At 43.6% G+C, this 20,483-nt stretch overlaps 1 protein-coding gene across 7 annotated transcripts in view; it reads left to right on the top strand.

The window, feature by feature from the left end:
* The window catches only part of HIVEP3 (HIVEP zinc finger 3), a 656,876-nt gene that overhangs the window by 447,106 nt on the left and 189,287 nt on the right, over nt 1–20,483 (top strand). For all 7 annotated transcript variants that reach the window (XM_072609753.1, XM_072609756.1, XM_072609752.1 and 4 more), the window contains one exon: nt 763–843. The gene's annotated coding sequence lies outside the window, so the exon portion shown is untranslated. The remainder of the gene's footprint in view (nt 1–762; nt 844–20,483) is intronic.

Genomic DNA, 20,483 nt, shown 5'->3' on the forward strand with positions numbered 1-20,483 from the left:
CAAGCAGGCTGGCTTGGCTGGAAGGTAGAATGTATGAGGGGGAGTAATGTATAATCAATCTGGAAGCTAGGCTCTGTTAGTGACTGTAATTAAAGCTGAATGTAAGCAATTACATAATTAAATTCATGCAGCCCACATACATAGGGATTTCTGTTCATGTGGCCTACTACTGAAGAAAGTATCTGTCCCTGGGCTGGATATTCCCTGAGGGATCTTCCAGCTCTGACACTCTATGTTCCAAGGGCCCTTCTAGTTCTCATATTCTATATAATTCTACAAGAAAAAAATAGTCCACTATAGACCTCGCTGGCACGACTTGAGGGATGCTTGGAAGACTGACCTGCCTTAAAATTGTCTTCCCAACTGATCCCTGAAATCCTACCATGAGGTCAGCATTGCTTCTCTGGGTTCTTTCATTCAAGTTCATCTTGCGGGAGGGGCGTCTCATGAACCCCTGATGTTTCAGGCCCCACCAGACAACAGAGGGATTTGTTTGACAGGAACAGGGACGTCGAAAGCTATGGAGATGGAATGTCATGTAAGAAAGAAGTCAGTTTGGCCAGAATTTGATTGAGGCTTTGACTGCCAGGGAATTGCAGCCTGGCTAAGAAGGGAGATTGTGACCTCTGGGGCTAGGATCACTGTTTCATTTTTATTTGATGGGGTTGGAGGAGGAGATGTTCATTTTTCAAAACCAGAGAAAGCATTGGAGGATGGCGTTGTGACAGATGCGTTCTCATACACTTTTTCTCTTTCTCATAGGCCTTTTATGAGCATGGTTGTCTCAGCTTCCAGGAATCTCCAAAACCTCTAGACTATGAGCTCAGAGTTGGTCTTTGGCAGGTAAGAGTCTCTTTGAGTTTCAAGGAATTCTAGGCAAGCAGAAATGCAAAGGGGGGTCACAATGAGGGAAAGGGTGAGGTAGCAGCGGGCTGAGGAGGAGCTGATGGGAGAGGTAAGAGAATCTCACTGTTCAGGGGGCCAGAGTCCAGAATGTTCCACGTGGGGCAGAGGAAAGTCAGCTGTCCTTCCCTGGGAGACCTGCATCCCCAAACCTAGGAGACCAGTCCTGCTGCCACTGAAGCACTCATGTAGGGAGGAGAATAAGTTCTGGACTGGAAATCCTAGGTATCGGTTCTAGTACTGGTTCTGTCCCAAAATCCCTTTGTGTGGTCTTAGGAGAGTCGTTTCTTCTCCCTGGGACTCAGTTTCCTTATCTGTAAAATAAGAGGGTTGGATTACATGATCTGTAAGGGTCTTCTAGGTCTGATATTCTGTGTTCTAGGTCATCCCCTAGCCCTGACATTCTGTGTCCTAAGGGCCCTCCCAGCTCTGGCATGCCATGCATTTGTCTGCTGGTGCTCTTCTGCTAGCAGATGGTCAAGGGGCCTCTGGAACAGGCTGAGGGTTCTGTGCCTCTACCACTGAATGCATGATTCCAGGCAGGTCATTACTTCCCTGACAGTACAAAGGCAATTTTGCACTGGAGGGCCCTTCCTCTGCTGGCCTCGGGTCCCTTGAGTTGCCCCCTGGTACAGTGGCAGGCTTGTGCAATTGACCTTCCCTGGTGAGGGGAAGTCTTCAGTTGCTTGACTTGATTGTTACTTCCAGGGCTGTGTGGGGACCCAAGACTGCACTAACAAGAATCCTAGCATTCAGAACAAGGTAGCCAGGGGTCGAATCCCATGCAGAGGATTGTATTTTGCTCCCAGCATCACATTTAAGGAAGGACATTGTCCATCTAAGGAGGATCCAGGGAAAGATGACTAGGATGAGGAGGGGACTGGAGGCTGCATAATGTAAAGATCAGTTAGGGGAACCTGGGGACAATTATCCAGAGAAGAGAAGGCTTGAGAGGGACATAGTCACCATCTTACATATTCGAAGGGTTCTCCTGTGGAAGAGAATGTTGGGGAGATGTGGTTTTGGCTCAGCATACAGAGGTGCTTCCCATCAGTGAGAATTCTCCCAAGCTGGAATGCCAGAGCCTAGGAGAATGCTTTGCACACAGTGGGCACATAATAAATGACAGGTGAATTGCATTGGATTGGAATGGGCTGGCATGACATCACAGGGGTTTGTGACTGGGAATAGGTTGAACTAGATGCCTTCTGAGAGACTTTCCACCCCGGAAGATCCAGTACCTTTTGGATAGTTCCCTTTCCATGGGCATCGTTTCTTCTGATGTATTAAGCCTGACTAGGAATGAAAAGCCAGCCTTTCTTCTGCCTGACTGCCTGCCTATTTGGGTTTAGCAACTTATCTGATGGCCCAGCCTGGCTCCTGGCCCTTGGAGCCAAGTGTAACCCCTGGGCATGTTCCCCTTCCGTCTCTGTCCCAGGCAAACTTAACACCTTGGGGGAGGTGGAGGTCAACTTTGCTGGTTTCTGCTCAGTTTTGATCTCTGCCATCAGTTTCTGTTCCCAACATGGATCTTGGCCCTCAGATATGTAATCAGAGCCCTATGATCCCTGGCTGAGCCCTGGCAAAGACCGTTGACTTCATCTCCAGTTGGCCTCCTGGTCTCTGTTAGCTGTTCTCAGGGGGTAGGCCCTGGGGCCCGACCTTGGACTTGACTTGGCTCCCATGGCTTTGCCTCAGACTGAGCTCCAGCCCCTAGCCCTTCCCCCATGGAAGCAGAATGGACAGACTCACAAAAGTGGGCCTACAATACAGACCTTCCCTGAAAGGGATAGATGCAAACCCCACCCTCCTTCATGCACAGCCAACCTGGGAATGATGACATGGAGGAATGATAGTCATCATTACTGTTGGGCTAGACTGATGATTTCATCCGTGTAGAGGATGCCTGGTGAGGAATCTCCCTCCCAGACTCAGTTCAACAAATGGTTCTGAAATGTAGGATCTTGGAGCACTGCCTGAGGGCACTGAGACATGGCCAGGACTTGCCTCACGTAGCTAGTATGTGTCAAAGGTAGCATTCAAATCTGGGTCTTGGGGAGTTCCACTCTTAAAGCTGGGCCCATGCTCACTCTTGGTGGTGATTATGCTAAAACACCTTAAAATAATGATGTGATTAATGCTACAAAGCACTTTACAGAGCAGGGGTGTCAAACTGAAATAGAAATGGAGACCACTGAACCCCACAGAAGGATCCCTGTGGATGACAGACTTAGAAAACCACATATTAACATTACTTGTATTCTATGATATTTTTATTGGAATTGTGAGATGTTTTCCAATTATAATTTAATCTGGTTCGACCATTCTTAGGAGTACACTGGATAATTAACATCTCTGGCTTAGTATAATACAAAAAAAGTTGAACTTGGAGTCAGACAGCCCAGGTTCAGATTCTGACAAATAATTATAGCCCACATTTCTATAGCGCTTTAAGGTTTGCTGTTGTTCTCATTGGAGCCCCATGATAAGATATGAGAAGGGTTCATTCCCATTTTATATATGGGGTAATTGAGGCTAAGAGGTTCACGTTCATATAGCTTGCAAGCCTCAGTGGCTGGATCTGAACCTTACTTTTGGTACAGGCAGCTGCTGGCTTAGAGTTAGGAAGACCTGAGTTCAAATCCAGCTTCAGAGGCTTCCTAGCTGTATTTTCTGGGTCAAGTCACTTAACCTTTATCTATATCAGTTTTCTTAGCTATAAAATGGGAATTATATATATATATATAATATATATGTGTATATATAAAGCCTACCTCCCAGAGTTGATGTGAGGATCAAATGAGATAATATTTGTAAAGTGCTAGCCACATAGTAGGTACTTAATAAATGTTTGTTTCCCTTCCTCTCCTTTCCCCTTCTTCACTCTATGTTCACTCCTCTCCCTACTATCCTATGATACACCATGCCACACCACACTGGCTTACTATCTCTTAAACAAAGCCACCTTACGTCTTTGATCCTCAGTTTACCTATCTGAAAAAATAAGAGGGCTAGAGTAGATGCTCTCTAATGTCCAGTGCAACTTTAACAGTCTGTGGTTTATCTTCACATTTCAACCCAGGGTGGAGAGTCCAAATATTATCAATATTTGTATATATTTGTATATATTATATACAAATATGTTAAAGAAGCTGATAGAGCTTGAGGCCAAGTCCATTTGTTATTCAGTCTGACTGTTCATGACCCCATTTGGGGCTTTCTTAGCAAAGATACTGGAGTGGTTTGCCATTTCCTTCTCCAGCTCATTTTATAGATGAGGAAACTGAAGCAGATGGGGTTAAATGACTTGACCAGGGTCACACAGCTAGTAAGTGTCTGAGGCCAGATTTGAACTCAGAAAGATGAGTCTTCCTGCCTCCAGGCTCCGGGAACTATGGAGCCCCCTAGCTGCCCCTAAGTCCGTACAGTCAGTTCAGTGGGAAACTTGAACCCAGGCCTTCAGACTCTAAGTTCAGGTCTTTCCTCTCAACTGTGCTACCTCCTTCAGGAAAATGTCCTGGAAGGCCCCTTCCCCAGCAAGCTCCAGGTAGCCCAAGGGCAGTGGGTACTCAGTTTCATCCATGAGCGTTTGTGGGAGTGAGGCTGCTGTCTTTGTACCACCAAGCAGCTCCCATCCTGTCAGGGCTCAGTGCCCAGTCAGCTCGTCTGGGAATTTCACAAATAGAGCCTGTACTTGCTGGACTCCTTCAGCTCACCAGGGTTGCCACTGCTTCTTCCTGTGAGCCACGGAGACATGAATGATGCAGCGAGCTCCCCCATGGAGCTGCTTCTATCCTCCAGTTTGTCTGCCTACACATATCTGCTATTTCTTCTCTTCAACTTGATCCTTTGGAGGAGAGGTGGGGCTCTGGAGGGATAGGGCTTCCAAGAGAGAGACATCATCCTCATTCTTTCTCCCATTTCTACTCTGCTACAAAGCACTCTGCTCGCAATAGCCTTAAGGGGATAGACAGGCCAAATATCATTATATTATTCCCATTTGGCAGAGGTGAAAATGGAGACTCAAAGGAGGTGGAGGTGGGGAATGGCTTTCCTAGCATCATACAGTTGGTGAGGGACATAACCCAGACTTGATTCCAAGATCAAAACTCTTTCCCTTATAGCATGGGCAGCTTTTTCTGCCCTACCACCATCTGTTCCTGAGATGGCATCTCTGGGAACTGACCTGAAGGTGACCTCACCAGTCACATGCTGAGCATCATGGAAAGGACAGGTTCTAGGACTTGAGCCCTGGAAAGAAACAGGAAAGGACTAGGGGAGAGTTCAGAGGAAAAGGGAAGCTTTGGGGATAGTAAGAATTAAGAACGAGTCCCACCCTTGGGACTAATTCGGGGCATAGTAATGCTGAATGTAAAATAGAAATGTGTACAGACAGAGCGATTTGGAAAGCCTGGCTCCCTGCAGCAAGGAGGGGTCAGGGAGGGCAGGTCTTGTGCAGAAGCTGAGTTAGGGGTCACCTACAGTGGGGAGTTTTGGAGACATCAGGAAAGTCCTCTGCTCCAAAAGTGTATGCTTTATAAAATGTCAGAGCTACAAGGGATCTTCAAGACAGAGCAATCTCCTCATTTGCCAGAAGAGAAAACAATGCCAGAGAAGGGAAGAACCTTTCCTAACATCTCCTGGGGAGGTATTTGTAGAGCCAGGATTCAAAACTAGATTCTTAAACCAGTGCTCTTTACTCCTCTTTGTTGCTGGGGTTTTTCGGTCGTATCTAACTCTCCATGATCTTGTTTGGGGTTTTCTTGGCAAAGACACTGGACTGGTTTGTCATTTCCTTCTCCAGCTCATTTTGCAGATGAGGAAACTGAGACAAACAGTATTAAATGACTAACCCAGGGTCACAAAGCTAGTCAATGTCTGAGGCCAAATTTGAACTTAGGAAGGTGACTACAGATCCACTGCTCTATCCACACTGCTACCTAACTGCCTTTAATAAACACTTAATAAATGCTTTTTTATTTGTTCATTTCCTGATGCCTGAAAAGTCCCTGTTTGGGATTCATTTCTTTGAACTGAATTCAACTAACATTCATGGAGCATCTCAGCTGTCTATCATGTCTCACCCAGGAAGGAAAAGACACACACAAAATAGAAAATATAATGGTGGGGCTCATGTGATAAAGACTAAGATGTGTGGTAAGAATTGGAACACGAGAGGTCTGGAAGATATCTAGATGAATGAAGTATCCCCATCATATGTCTATCATGCTTTCATGCCACTCTTCTGGTCTACTTTCCTGAAGTCCTTATTGTTGTCCATTTCTACGACACTTGAAGGTTTGCAAACATTTTTCTTCACTATCCAAATATTGCTATTCCTACCTTAGACATGAAGAAACTGAGATTTAGTACATCATGTGACTTAACCAGGGTCACAGAACTTAAATAAGTAGAGTCAGGATTTGAATTTGAGTCTCTGGACTCCAAGCTGTCAAGCTCAGAGGAGGGCAAGGAATCACTGTCGTGTACACAGGATAAACAAAGAAACCTTCATAAAAGAGATGAGCCCAGAAGGATGAGGTGTATGAGGAGAGTCATTAAGGAGAAAGCAGGGTGGGCTTTGAATAAACATCACCTCTGAGCTTTTGGAGGAAGATTATCAGAGGGAGAAATAAAAGTGACTCTGTCCTGGGAATAGACTACAGACCACCTTGGCACAAGGAATTAATAGATGAGTTCAGGAAAGAAAATCCTAAGTGGCATGGAAGCAGGAGAGAGTAGGGATGGGGGCATTTCTATCTCTGCCAACAACACAGGTGCTAATGCATTTTTGACTTGTCAGTGACAATTTCACATTTCAATAGGTAGGAGAAGTGACAAGTGGAACAGCTAGGCTGATTCTAATCAACAAGCAGGAACGTGATGAAAACCTCCAGGAGAAGTGAAACAGGGAAGGAAAGCCAGACATCATCTGAAATGCATCTTAGATTTGAGGAGGACAGATTCAAAATGCCCAGAGAAAGGAAAAGTCAGATCCCTTGGACTTTCACTAGGAGAGAAGACAGTCCAGAAGCAGTGAGTCACTCTTAAGAATAAAATGATGAAGTCACAGTAATAGAAACATATGTCCCCCTTTCTCTCTCACACAATCACCAGGGTTCAGAATCATCTCGCTTTCTACCCAGACTATTGTAATAGCCATCTAAATGCTTCAAGTTCCTCCTCACTCAGTTCATCCTCCACTCAGTTGCCAAAGTGATTTTCTAAAAGTATAAGTCTGACTGTGACACTCCCTCACTCAACAAACATCAGCAGCTCCCTATTTCCTCCAGAAGCAGGTGTAAACTCTGATGTTTGACCCTGATCTGGCCCCTTCCAACCTTTCCAGTCTTGTTATGCTTTACTACCCTCTACACATTCAACAATACCAACATAACTATGATTCTACATATGTAATACTCTATCTCCCAACTTCATGTCTTTGTTTTGGCAGTCTTTCATATGTGGAATGATCTCTTTCCCGTCTCACCTCTGCACCTTGGAATCTTAGTTTCCTTCAAAACTCAGCTCAAGTGCCACTTTATGCACCAAACCTTTCTGGATTTCCTCAGATACTCATGTCTTCCTGCATAAAACTGCCTTGTTTTCATTATGTAGATACAGGATACCCCCGAAGTCATGGTGCCATATGATCTAATGGACTAAAATTCTGGGAACACTCTGCTGTCATGATCTTTGAATGAGTATGGAGAAAAGCAGAGATGCTTCAGGACCAAAGAATGACAGTTTAAAAACAAAACAAGATAGAGTAGAATCTGAAAACTCAAAGCTAACGAGTGTGACGTTGATTCCTTGGAAAATTAGACAGTATATTATTAAAGGATGGTCAGTGAACATTTAGAGAAGGAAGCAGTAATTACAAAGAGCAAGCATGGCTTCATCAAGATCAGGTTATATCTGAATAACCTAATTTCCTTTGGGGGGTGCAGGGTTCTAGAATGATAAATGAGGGGGAAGGTAGATATGTAGTTTATCTAGATTTTGAGCTAGGTACTTAACTGAGTATTCTCATACATAAGATGGAGATATATGGGCTAGACAATGGGGTAGTTGAGTTGCTTTGGAACTGGTGTGCTATGGTGGAGCCAGCACTTAATTTGGAGTCAGAGGCTCTGGATTTGATTCCTAGCCCTGAGACTGGCACTGTGCTCCCTGTGTAACATTGGGCAGGCCACTTGACCCCTCTGGGCTTGTTTCCTTATATGTAAAATGAGGAGATTGGATTACATTATCTCTGAAAGTCCCTTCCAGTGCACCCTCCTTCCAATGGTAACATGAATTATTTCTCTCTTATTTCTTTGCTTTCAAAGAAGTGCGGGTGTTATCAGTGCTCTCTAAATTTTGTTGTCCCTGGGACAAAGCTCCAAGTGCCTCGACCTAGTTTCAGGTCTAGACATAGTGTCCATACCCCAGGGGGGTGATAACCCTACAGTATTCTGCAGGATTGATTTGAGCATTTGGGGAGGGTGAGGGGATGGGGAGGGGGGGGAGTTGGACACTCTGTACCATGGACATAAGCAAGCAGGAGCTTGCTCAAAAGCAGGATGTCATAGTGTACCAATTAATCCTGGACTGATAGGGAATGAGTTATTGGACAAATAGGTAGATTCAGAATTGGCTGAATGACCAAAGATTTTGGTGAAAAATGAATGAAGGCAGAGACAATGGGGGAGGAGTGCCATAAGGCTCTGTCCTTGGTCCTGTTCTTATCAATATTTTATATAAGTGACTCAGATGGAAGGCTTTTTTAATTCATGGTTGTCTTGAAGATGGAAGGGACAGTTAATATGATAGAACTAGAAACCCAAACAATCTTGATAGGCTAGGTTTGTTGTTGTTTAGTCATTTTCAATAGTGTCTGACTCTTCATGACCACATTTGGAGTTTTCTTGGCAAAGATACCGGAGAGGTTTGCCATTTCCTTCTCTAGCTCATTTCTTTTACAGATGAGGAAACTGAGGCAAAGACAGTCCAGTGACTTGCCTTGAAATCACACAGCTAGTAAGTGTCTGAGGCTGGATTTGAACTCCGGTTTTCTTGACTGAGCCCAGTGCTCTATCCACTGCACCACCTAGCTGCTCTGACAAGCTAGAATGAGGGGCAAAATCTCATAAAACTTAATATAAATATATTTGTATGTATATATATTTTTTAAAAAAAATCAACTGAGCATAGGATAAAGAGCACATGGCTAGATAACAGTCCATGGGATAAATCTCTAGAGATTTCAGTCACTCCAAAAGCCCAGTGCAAGTCAGCAGTGGCATGTTTGCTGCCCAAACAGCTAATGTGATCCTTGTGCTGAGCAACATATGTGTTTAACATCCAGAATGAAGAGGTGATCCTCCTACCCTCTCAGACCCAATCTGGAATGTTGTAAACCTCTCTGGACACTTCCTAGGGGATAATATTAACAAGCTAGAATCTGACCCTGGAAGAGCAAGTAGGGGACTGGAAATTCACTGAGGATCCATCAAATGAATCGGATGCATGTAGAGAAGAGAAGATTTAAGGGGGACATGACAACTGTCTTCAAATATTTAAAGGGTTGTGATAGGAAAGAAGAATTAAATTAAGTGGGATGGCCTCCCCTGCTATTGGGGGAGGCTGAGGCTGGTGGATCACTGGAGCTCAGGAGCTCCAAGCTACAGTAGGGTTAAAGCTAATTGGGCATATGCACTAAGCCTATCAGAAGTAAGGTAAGACTGCTGGAGCAGTGGACCAACAGGCTGACCAGGGAAGGGTGAACCAGTCCAGATTAGGAATGGAGCAGGCCAAAGCTTCTGTGCATATCAGCAGCGGGATCAGGACTTGTGAGTGGTTACTATGCTTCCAGCCTAGATGAGACCCTATCTCAAAAGAAAAGCAAAAACAAAAGCCCCTACCTCATTCTGCTTGGCCCTGGAAGACAGAACAAGGAACAATGGATGGAAACTACAAAAATCAGGTTTTAGTTAAATGTAAGGAGAAACTACCTAAAAGTTTAATCTGTAGAAAAAGGAAAGGGTTGCCTTGGCAGGCAAGGGAGTGCTGGCCATGAAGACTTAGCAGAGATACTGTAGATGAGGCAGGAGTTGCCCCCCGATAGAATGGCCTCTAAGGACCTTTCTCACTCTGAGATTATGGGATTCTGTGGCCATTTCTTAAGGATTTTCTTTCCTCCCTGAAGGACCTGAGGCAATCTGTCCTTATGTACTAGAGTACTGTAGAAGGAGATCCTGAAAGAATTCATAAAGATACTTGATGATGATAGCAACAGTGGCAACATCAAATGCCGCAGTTGTCAGTTATACAGCAGGTTCAAGTTTGCCAAGTGTTCTCCAAATGTGTGTGTGTGTGTACGTGTGTATGTCTGTGTGTACACTTTTAAGCTATTAAATGTAACTCCCCTTATTTCCCACTTGTTTCTATGCTGCTGCAGAAGTGTAAGAATTATTATCTTCTAAATTTCAGTGTTCTGGGGCAAAGCCCCAGGTGCCCTGCCCTAGTTTTAGGTCGAAGTCATACTATTCATACTGCAGGAGGTAAAGACTCCACTGTACTCATATATCCATGTATACATATATGTATATGTGTGTGCCTGTATGTATAGTATGTACATGTTTGTGCGATGTAGATATAATCTCATTGGAACATATATATATATATATATATATATTGGACTATAACCTGTGAGCTAGGGACTATAGATATCATTACCCCATTTTACAGATGAGACTTGTCTAGGCTCACACAGCTAATTTTAGACATAGGATTCAAACTCTAATCTTCCTGACCCCAAGCCAGGTCCAGCTGCCTGCTCTATTACGCTGCCTTTAGAAGAACTCAGGGAAAGAGTATGAGAGGAATGACGACAGTCATCACTTCACAGCCAAAGCCATAGTCTTTGGCATAAATGTCATTTCAGCCAATTGAAAAGGATTTGTTAAGTGCTTACTCTGTGCCAGACCCTGTGCTAGACTCTGGGGGTACAAAGAAAAGCAGAGAAATCGTCTCCGCCCTGAGGGAACCTTTTTCTACCGGTAAAGACAATAGGCACGAGAAGAAGTATATGCAAAATATATATGGGATGAACCTCCCCCATGTAGGGGTGGGGAGAGCGCAGGGAATCAGGAAGGTTTCAGAGAGAAGGTGTCACTTGACCTCGGAAGGAAACAAGAGATGCCAAGAGGCTGAGACCCCACCCCATTAATCTAGAAACTCAGAATCATAAGATCTTGGGATTTAGAGCAAGAATGGACCCCAAGGGGCATCCAGCAAAATGTCCCCATTTCATAGAAAAGAAAACACATCCAGAGAGGTTAAGTGTTTTATCCAAAGTAAATACCAGAGGCAGACTTTGAATTCAGGTTCTCTGACTACAAATCCATCATTCTTTCCATGATACCATGCTGTGGTATTCCTTGGGAGTCTGCCTTTGCACTCCTGGTGCTCAGTGTGGGGCCTTGCTCCCAGTAGGCACTTAATAACTTAGTCAGTTTGGGCTAATTTGAGTTGGTGAGAGTCAGGAAAGCCACCCTGCCACTGAGATTCCTGAAGACTCAGCCTGTCTATCATCCATGCTGCTTCCCCTCCTGTCCTCTCAGCCAGTCTATTAGTCACCTGGCTGCCCCATTGGGTCTGGCCAGCTCGGCTGGGGAGAGAAGTGTGACTGGAAGGAGAATTGTTGGCAATGCACCTCCTCCATTATATGGCTGGCAGCTTGGTGGGTCTTTGAGAGAGAACTGAATGGTTGATGCCGGCAAGCTTCCTTCTTCTTCCCTGCCTTGCCCTCTGTACCCATTAGAAGGAAGACTGAGGAATGTCATGGTGATATCAGTGCCATAACTAGTGTGAGGGAATGTGCATCTGTTCAAGTATGTCAGCAGGAGGTAGACACATTTCCGCTCTGCCTCCTCACCTCTCCCATCCCTCTTAGTCCTCTGGAGGTGTGGGGATACAAAATGCCCCAGTGGGAATCTCGAACCAGTCCCTTCCTATCATGCTAAAGCATCACCTCCTGGAATATGCACCTTCCAGTCAAACTGTCCTCTAACAGCCAAGTACTGCTTTTCTGACAGCTCGGGATGAATGGAAGCTAAGTGAGAAAGACCATGATTCCTCTGTCCTGCTCCTTTCTGGGGATGGGGCAGGATGTGCTGTTGGCATGAATCCCTTCTTTAGGCTGGCCAAGTTATGGATGCCCAAGGCTATCACAAAAGCCTGAGAATCGAGAATAAGATCAGCAGCTGCTGTGTTTCAGGCAGGCAGTTCTAGACTGGATCTGGTATCACTATCCCATCACTGTCCACCCCTCTCCCAGGTACGTCATGCCCATGTGGGTTCAGTGACAAGGGAAGGCATGACTTCAGGCTGACCCCAATTCCATGAAGTCATCGCCCTTACACGCACACACACACATGCACACATGCACGCACACACATACACACAAACATACACACATGCACGCACACACAGACACTCACACACGCATACACACACACTCGCACACACATACACAAACACATGCACATGCACACACACATACACACACTCGCACACATACACACGCACACACACACACACCCTCACACACACACACACACACACACACACACACACACACACAAAGAGACCTGAGATGACCTGATGCCACCTCCTCATGAGCTTCTAACTTCATCTTACACACTTCTTACTCCTTCTAGAGTGCCCGCTTTGCCACCCAGCCTTCCAAACCACTCATATACCAGTAGCTTTCTTACTCAGCTCCGCGGTAGAATGGACCCAGAGTCAGAAAGACCTGAGTTCATATCCTGCCTCAAACATTCCCTGGCTGTGTGACTGGGCCAGTCATTTAACTTCCTCCAGTCTTAATTTTCTCATCTATAAAGTGGGACTAATAATTGTACCTACTTCCCAAGGTAAAGATCAGGTGAATTAACGTTTACATACGTAAACCACTTTGAAAATCTTTAAGCTCTACAAAAATGTTAGCTATTATTGCTACTATTCAGCATATTATAGGTTCAGATTCATATCTGACACTAGCCATGTGACCATGGGCAAGTCACTTAGCTCTTCTGAGGGGAAATTTGCTCATCTGCAAAATCAAGACAATACACTTAGCAACAACTTGACAGGGTCATTTGTGACTTTGGGATTAGATTAACGTAATGTGTGTATGAGAGTATGCGTTTGTATAAACATCCACAGAAAGCACTTTACAGATATATAGTGTAATCTTAAGTGGATGGTGGGGCAGAGACAAGTCTGATGGAGACAAACATCACTTATATTAGCTGAAAGGGTTCTGTGTTAGCTGCAGTCCAATTCTTATCCCGCCCTGCCACCCCTAATCCTCCAGGACTGGCTGCAGCCCATTAACAGTGATGAAAGATACAAAGGCATGCTTCCTCTAGCTATGACCTGGCTTGGGCTCTGCTTCCTGGGCCCACCCGTGGGGTCCTCAGCTTCTGATCTCATGGAGGAGCTCACAGACTCCCTCCTGAGAAGTGGCAGAGTATCAAGTTTCAGACAGTGTGGACAGGAGATCTAGCCCATCCTTTGTGAACAGACGTTCCAATCGAGCAACCAGTCAACAAGTATTTGTTAAACACCAGGTACTGGACTAGGCACTAGGAATACAAATATGAAAATGAAACAGTCCCTACTCTCAAAGAGCTTACAGAGACGACATGTACACATGTAAGCCTATTCAATAGCCAAGATAACTCAAAAGTCTTAGTGTAGTTTTAAGCATGAATAGCTTATTAATAAGCATTTAAACATGTTAATTATTAACTCTCAGGCTTATTATTTATTCTTTATTTTGTATCATTTAGTTATTAAGTTTATTTATAAACTAATAAAGCTTAAAATGATACTAAGACTTTTGGGATACTCTGTATATACAAAAAAATAGAAGTCACTTATAACATAAGAGTAAGATCTAGAGATGATTTGATTTTTAGGAAGTAACATTTTAATTGAATAAACACATAAGATTAGAGGTCAGCTTGGTGATGAAGTAGACAGAGTACCAGGCCTTGAGGTAAGAAGATTCATCTTCCTGAGTTAAAATCTGGTCTCAGATGCTTATTAACTAAGTGACCCTAGGCAAGTCACTTACCTTTTTGACTCAGTTTCCTCATGTGTAAAATCAGCTGGAGAAGGAAATGGCAAACCACTCCAGTATCTTTGCCAAGAAAACCCCAAATGGGATCATGAAGATTTAAGTATGACTAAACAAGACAGAACAACGAGATTTTAGACCTGGAAGGAACTGAGGCCCATCAAGGAACAGTAGCTTGTCTAAAGGAGAGCCAAGACTCAAACCTAGTCTTCTTGATTTCCATTACAGCACTCAATCCAGGATATGTGAAGGCCTCCTCTCTGAGTGAAGGCCTACATCCTACAGAAATCTCAGTGGGCCAGTACAGGGTCTCATATCACCAATTCCTAATTAGCATCCTCTTTGTACGTGGCTTGTTCAAGTTGTTTCATAGTATCCCTCATTTTGCATATGAGGAAAAAGAATCTAAGAGAAGTGATTTGCCCAAGGCCATATGACTAGGAAGTCACTATCCACTAATACCAGGCAGATAAGAGACAGACCCAGAGTCACACAGAGACAGTTGGTGGTGGAGACCACACTTGAATCCAAGTCTCCTGACTCTTGGAACTTTAGTGCCTCTGCTAATCCTTCAAGGTCCAAGCCAAGTCCCTCTTCCTCCCAGAAGCCTTCATTGATGACTCAGCATCATAGAATCTTCAAGTCAAAAGGACTTTATATGTCATCTAGTTCATTTGCCTCCCTTAACTGAAAGTTTGGGGCTTCCGCCTTTATTGTCTGCCAAGCCAACTGTTAACACTGTAATTTTAGGATGTAAAATGCCATCCCTCTCAAATTAATTTGTATTTACTTTGTACATATTTGATGTGTTCATATGTTATGTGTATCTTAGGGCATTTTTGGTTTAATTTTGGTCTTTGTAACATCAGGCCCTAGTAAGGTGCTAGGCATGTATTAAAGGCTTAAGAAGATACTTCTAGATTAAATGATTGGTAAAATCATTTAATAAAATGATAAAAAAAAATCATCTGCCAGTTTTCACGCAACAGAAACTCAAGAATTTTTGGTTTATTTAAAATAGTTTTTAAATTTCAAGCTTATATTAAAAACAACAGCTTTTGAAACAAATTGACATTTTACTGTACCAAACTCCTCCCTCTTCTATTTATTATAACATTAGATGAGGAAAAAATATATTATGTAAGCTTTTCCATAGCTTAAAATGACACTAATACTATTAGAACACTGTATATATATGTATACATGCATATGTACAGATATATGTGCTTATATGCATATGTGTACACACACCCTTATATCCTTTGGATTTTTTTTTCTATTCCTTTAGGATATAGACAGAAAAAAAGAGGAAGGAGAAATTACAGTAATGATAAACATACAATGATTTCCTGATTTTGCAATTATCCCAAGGCCCAGTTTTGTTCAGTGAATAAGTGCTGGATTTGGAGTCGAAGGACCTGGGTTCAGATCCTGTCTCTACCACATTATGACTGTATCACTTTGACCAAACTACTTAACCCCTCTGCGAATCAATTTCCTTTTCTGTAAAAGGTGGAGATTGGAGCAGTTGTTCTCTTAGATCCCTTCCAGCTCAGAATCTAAGGTCCATACCCCTCCCCGGCTCAAAAGCCCTTGGCATCATCCTGTTGTCTCCAAGGTAATAGTAATGAATAATACCTAACATTTACATAGAGCTTACTTTGTGCTAGGCACTACTCTAATTGCTTTACAATCATTATCTCATTTGATCCTTTCAACAACCCTGCAAGGTAAGTGCCATGCTTAACCCTCTAGGTTACAATATAAGCTTCTCAGTTTGGCATTTAAAGCCTTGCACAACCTAGCTAAAGCTTCCCTTTCCAGGTGAAATTGCCTGACTGTGCTCTGTGTTCCAGCTAGGCATGCTTATGTGTTATTCCCTGTCCATGGAATAGTCTGTCTCCTACCTCCATGCCTTTGCCTAGGCTGTATCCTGGCCTGAAATGCTCACCTTCTTCTTAGAACATCCAATGTAACTTCTTTTAAGAAGCATTCTCAGAGTTCCCATTTGTCAGGAACCCTTCCTCCCTCAAATGTAATGTTCATGTCATATTCCCTTCTCTGGGTACATATTGTCCTCCAACCTCCCATTAAATGTAAACTCAAGGGAGGAGAAAGAACTATTTCTTTTTTTTTGTCTCCTTATCCTCAGAGCCTAGCATGATGCCTGGCACATTTTATTTTATTTTTTAAATTTTGGAACGGATCTGTGATTTCATTGATTTTAGGGAAATTCTCGTGAAGAAACTCCCTTTTCTAGTACGCTTTGGCAAGTATTCTACAGTTTATAATCAGAGAAAGCTGCCCAGGGCTCTGAGAGGTTAAGAGATGGTCTTGGCTAGATCACACAGTCGGGCTGGGGCAGAAGCTGGCTTTGACCCCAGGTCTTCCTGGCTCTGAGGTCAGCTCTCCCTCTACCACTCCATACATCTTAATAAATGCTTGTCAATTTGAATTGACAGTGGATTTAGACTGTCTGACTGTCTACAAACTCTCAAAATATTATTTTTAACTTAACTTCTTCCTGTTCCAATGCAAGCATACTTCCTTTGGAGAACAATTGGTCACCATCCACTACATGGTTGAAATTATTAAGTCCCCTATCAACCTCTTCCTGTCCGGAATAAATAATCATTTCAAACAGCAATGCTTTGGATTTTTATAGTTTCCTCTCCTGGCATGACTCAGAGCACTTTCTCATCTAACATATTCTGTCACATAAACCTAGATAGAGGCCATCCAAACCAACTACCTGATTTTTAACAAAGAGGGAAACTGAGGTCTGGAGAGGTAAGCAACTTAACCAAAGACACATAGGAAATGAGGGACAGAGCCAGGATTCCTTCTAACATTTCAGAAGTCACAGAGAGGTAGATCTTATTTCAAGGTAAGGAAAATATTCTACCCATGTTTTGTTGTCCAGTTGCTTCAGCCCTCTCTGACTCTTCATGATCCCATTTGTGGGTTCTCTTGGCAAAGATATTGTAACAGTTTGCCATTTCCTTCTCCAGTTCATTTTTATAGATGAGGAAACTGAGGCAAAGAGGGTTAAGTGACTTGCCCAGGGCCACATAGCTACTAAGTGTTTGAATTCAGATCTTCATGACTTCAGGTCCTACACCCTTATCTGCTGCACCAGCCCTATCCTATTCATGAGAGAAGTCCCAAAGTGGGCTCGACCACCTCCCTTGACTTTCTGTCCCTGGATGTCTCTAAGCAGAGGTTGGTCAACTCCTTATGAGGGATATTGTGAAGGGAATTACCTGTGCTAACATATATTGGACTAGATATCCTCTAAGGCATACTGGCAAACACTCGGCCAGCTGGCCACATGCTGCCTGCAACACTCCCACCCCAAACAGATTAAAATGTTAATTGGGAAATATTTAGCAAAATAAATTAAAATATCATGAAACATAGACGATATTAACTTGTTCTTTTTTTAAGTCAAAATGCTGCCTGTTTCAATGTGAATTTGACATCACTGCAGATATCTCCCTGTTCTGAGATTCTAGGATTTTGTCAATGGAGTAGACACTTGATTCCACGAGCATTAGGAGACAAGATCACTCACACAGTGAATGTCTTCTCGAAACTTCTTGAACTCCAAAGGAGCAGAGTTTGACAGACCCAGAGTGATGAACTGAACACAGACATTACAACCATTTCCCCACAGGCCAGTGATGCTGGTTCACAAGGTATGGACCAAGGAGGACACAAGACAGGCAGATATTTCCCCAGGGCTGCCCTCTTTGCCCCTCCCTCTGGACTATGTTCCATGCCCCCCACCCCCATGGACTGGAGGCATCCTACCTTCGAATACTTCAGTGCTCCCAAGGCACATTTCACACTAATTTTAGGTTAACCTCACAGGTTTGCTGTCCTGAGCCCTGTACATAATGGACGTCTTATGCAGAGCTCTGCCAAATGTGGAGGAAGAAGGGTCCCACCTTAAAATGTTCCTGATCTCTAAACAGCTCAGTCCAAGGCGGCACAGAGAACAAGCCGGGTCACTGTTCCCCATAATAGCCAGGAAGGGACTGTCTATTGACGTTTCATGGCCCCGTAGGTCAAGGCCGTGTGCATAAGTAGCATCAGCATCACATGGACGGTGGCTCGGTGGGACAAGGTGGTGTTTTTCCTTAATATAGGACTGGGTGGGTGGTGGGTGGGAGTGTACAGTTTTAAAACAGTCCTGGGTGTGAGCTTGGTCATGTTGACTAGGAGAGTCACTGGTGACCTGGTAATAGGGCTCTGGAATATGGAGCCAGAAGATCTAGGTTTGGATCTTGCCTCAGAGACTTTCTAGCTGAGTGACCTTGGGGCAAGTCTTTTAAGGTCTTAGAACTCACTGTCCTCCTCTATAAAATGGGTACAATAATAGTCTCTGTCTCTCAGGGCAGTGGTGAGATGTGAATGAAATAATGTATGGAAGGTGACCTTAAAGCACTCCAGGATGGGGGTTCTTCCTCCTTATCATTATTTTTCACTGAGCTCTGGCTTTGAGCTCATCTCTCCCAGAAAGCCCTCCAGGGGAAATTAAAGTTCACCTTGATGATGCTACCTGGTCTAATCTCCCATCCATGTCACAGCCTTCAGATACTTGAAGGCAGCAATGGTGCCCCCTTGCTCCCTCCCCAAATCTCCAGGCTTAGTGTCTTATGTCATATTACAGTTTTTGCCAGCCTAGACGGGACTCTCCTGACCTCTCCATTCCCACTATCCCAGTAGCGTTTCAACCAGTCTCCCCTCTACTAGGCTCTTCCTTGCCCAGTTCAGTCTCGACTTACCCCCAGTTTGTTGTTTTGAATGCACAGTTCTGTCCTGTTACTCCCCTACTGAATAGTATTACCAGTAATAACAGTGATTGCTGACAATTTAAGGTTTGCAAAGTATTTCATATGTATTATCTCATTTTATTCATGACTCTAGACTGCCCACCAAATAAAATCCAAACTCCTTAATCTGGCATTCAAGGCCCTTTCTAGCCTTTACAGCCTCCATCCAACCTCTCTTTTCTGCTTCATTTCCACCACAACATGTGACTGTCTTAAAAATTCCATAATATCCTCCCCACCTTCTCTTCTCCAGGTGAACCATTCCTTCAACAGGTCATTGTATGGGACGGAGGCTCAAGCCAAAGACAGTCACTGTCACCCTAAGAACATGGCCTATGCTCTCCCACCTCTGCCTGCACTTTTCAATTCTTTTTCTTCCTGGGACTTCCCAGTCTCATCCTGTCCTGCTCAAATGCTGCATGAAGGCCCAGCTAAATGCATTCCTCCTCCAGGAAGCCTTGTCTGACTCCTCCTGCTTGGAAATTATTTTTCCTTCCACATCTTTCTCATAATTCTTTTTTATAACTCCTTCATAGACTTATTTTATTCTGATTTGCATTAATGCTATTTGTGGTCATGTCTTATTGCCCTTTTATACAATGTATCTCTTATGGACAGGAAGCAGGTCTTAGCTGTTTCTGTGTACACACACACGCACGCGCGCGCACACACACAGGTTGCTCAGTAAATGTTTGTTGGATAGATAGATAGATGGATAGATGGATGGGTAGATGAATAAATGGGTAGATGGATAGATGGATGAATGGATACATGGATGGATAAATATATGGATAGGTGGATATATGGATGAATAGATAGATGGATATATATATGGATGTGAGTAGATGGATGGATATGTAGATGAATAGATGGATGGATGGTTGAATGGATAGAGAAATGAATGGATAGATGGATAGAGAAATGGATAGATAGATGGATTTTATAATGAGAATCAATGGGAAAGGGAGATTTTGTAAATATAATTTTACCTTATGGTCCTCCCACTCTCATGTTTTTTAAAGGAAAAAAATTCATTATCATATGTTGCAGGATAGCTACAGGTCTTGGGTTCTTCTTGTATTTTCAAAACTATATCCCTAAATGGGACCCATTAGATCTCTCTCAAGTTAACATCCATGTCATAGGAGTTGTGGTGGAGTCATGGAAAGATTAGGTGGTGCAGTGGGTAGAGAGCCCCAGGTCTGGAGTGTGGAAGACTCCTCTTCCTGAGTTAAAATCTAGCTTCAGACACTTACTAGCTGAGTGAGCCTGGGCAAGTCACTTAACCTTGTTAGCTTCAGCTTCCTCATCAATAAAAATAAACTGGAGAAGGAAATGGCAAATCACTCCAGTATCTATGCCAAAAAAACCCCAAATGGGGTCGCAGAGAGTCAGACATGACTGAAAAGTGACTGAACAACAAACCAAAACATGGCAAGAATCTTCTATTTGGAGTTGGAGGACTGAGGATTAAGTCCTGTCTCCTCATCTTAAGATCACTGTGGCCCCAACTGGGCAAGTTTTCTTTCTGAGCCTCAATGTTCTAATCTCTAAAATGGGAATGATAATGTCTGCCTTATCTCTCTCATGAGGCTTTTGTAAGGGAATCA

The sequence above is a fragment of the Notamacropus eugenii genome, chromosome 5, assembly GCF_028372415.1.
Source record: "Notamacropus eugenii isolate mMacEug1 chromosome 5, mMacEug1.pri_v2, whole genome shotgun sequence".
In the NCBI taxonomy this organism is placed as follows: domain Eukaryota; kingdom Metazoa; phylum Chordata; class Mammalia; order Diprotodontia; family Macropodidae; genus Notamacropus; species Notamacropus eugenii.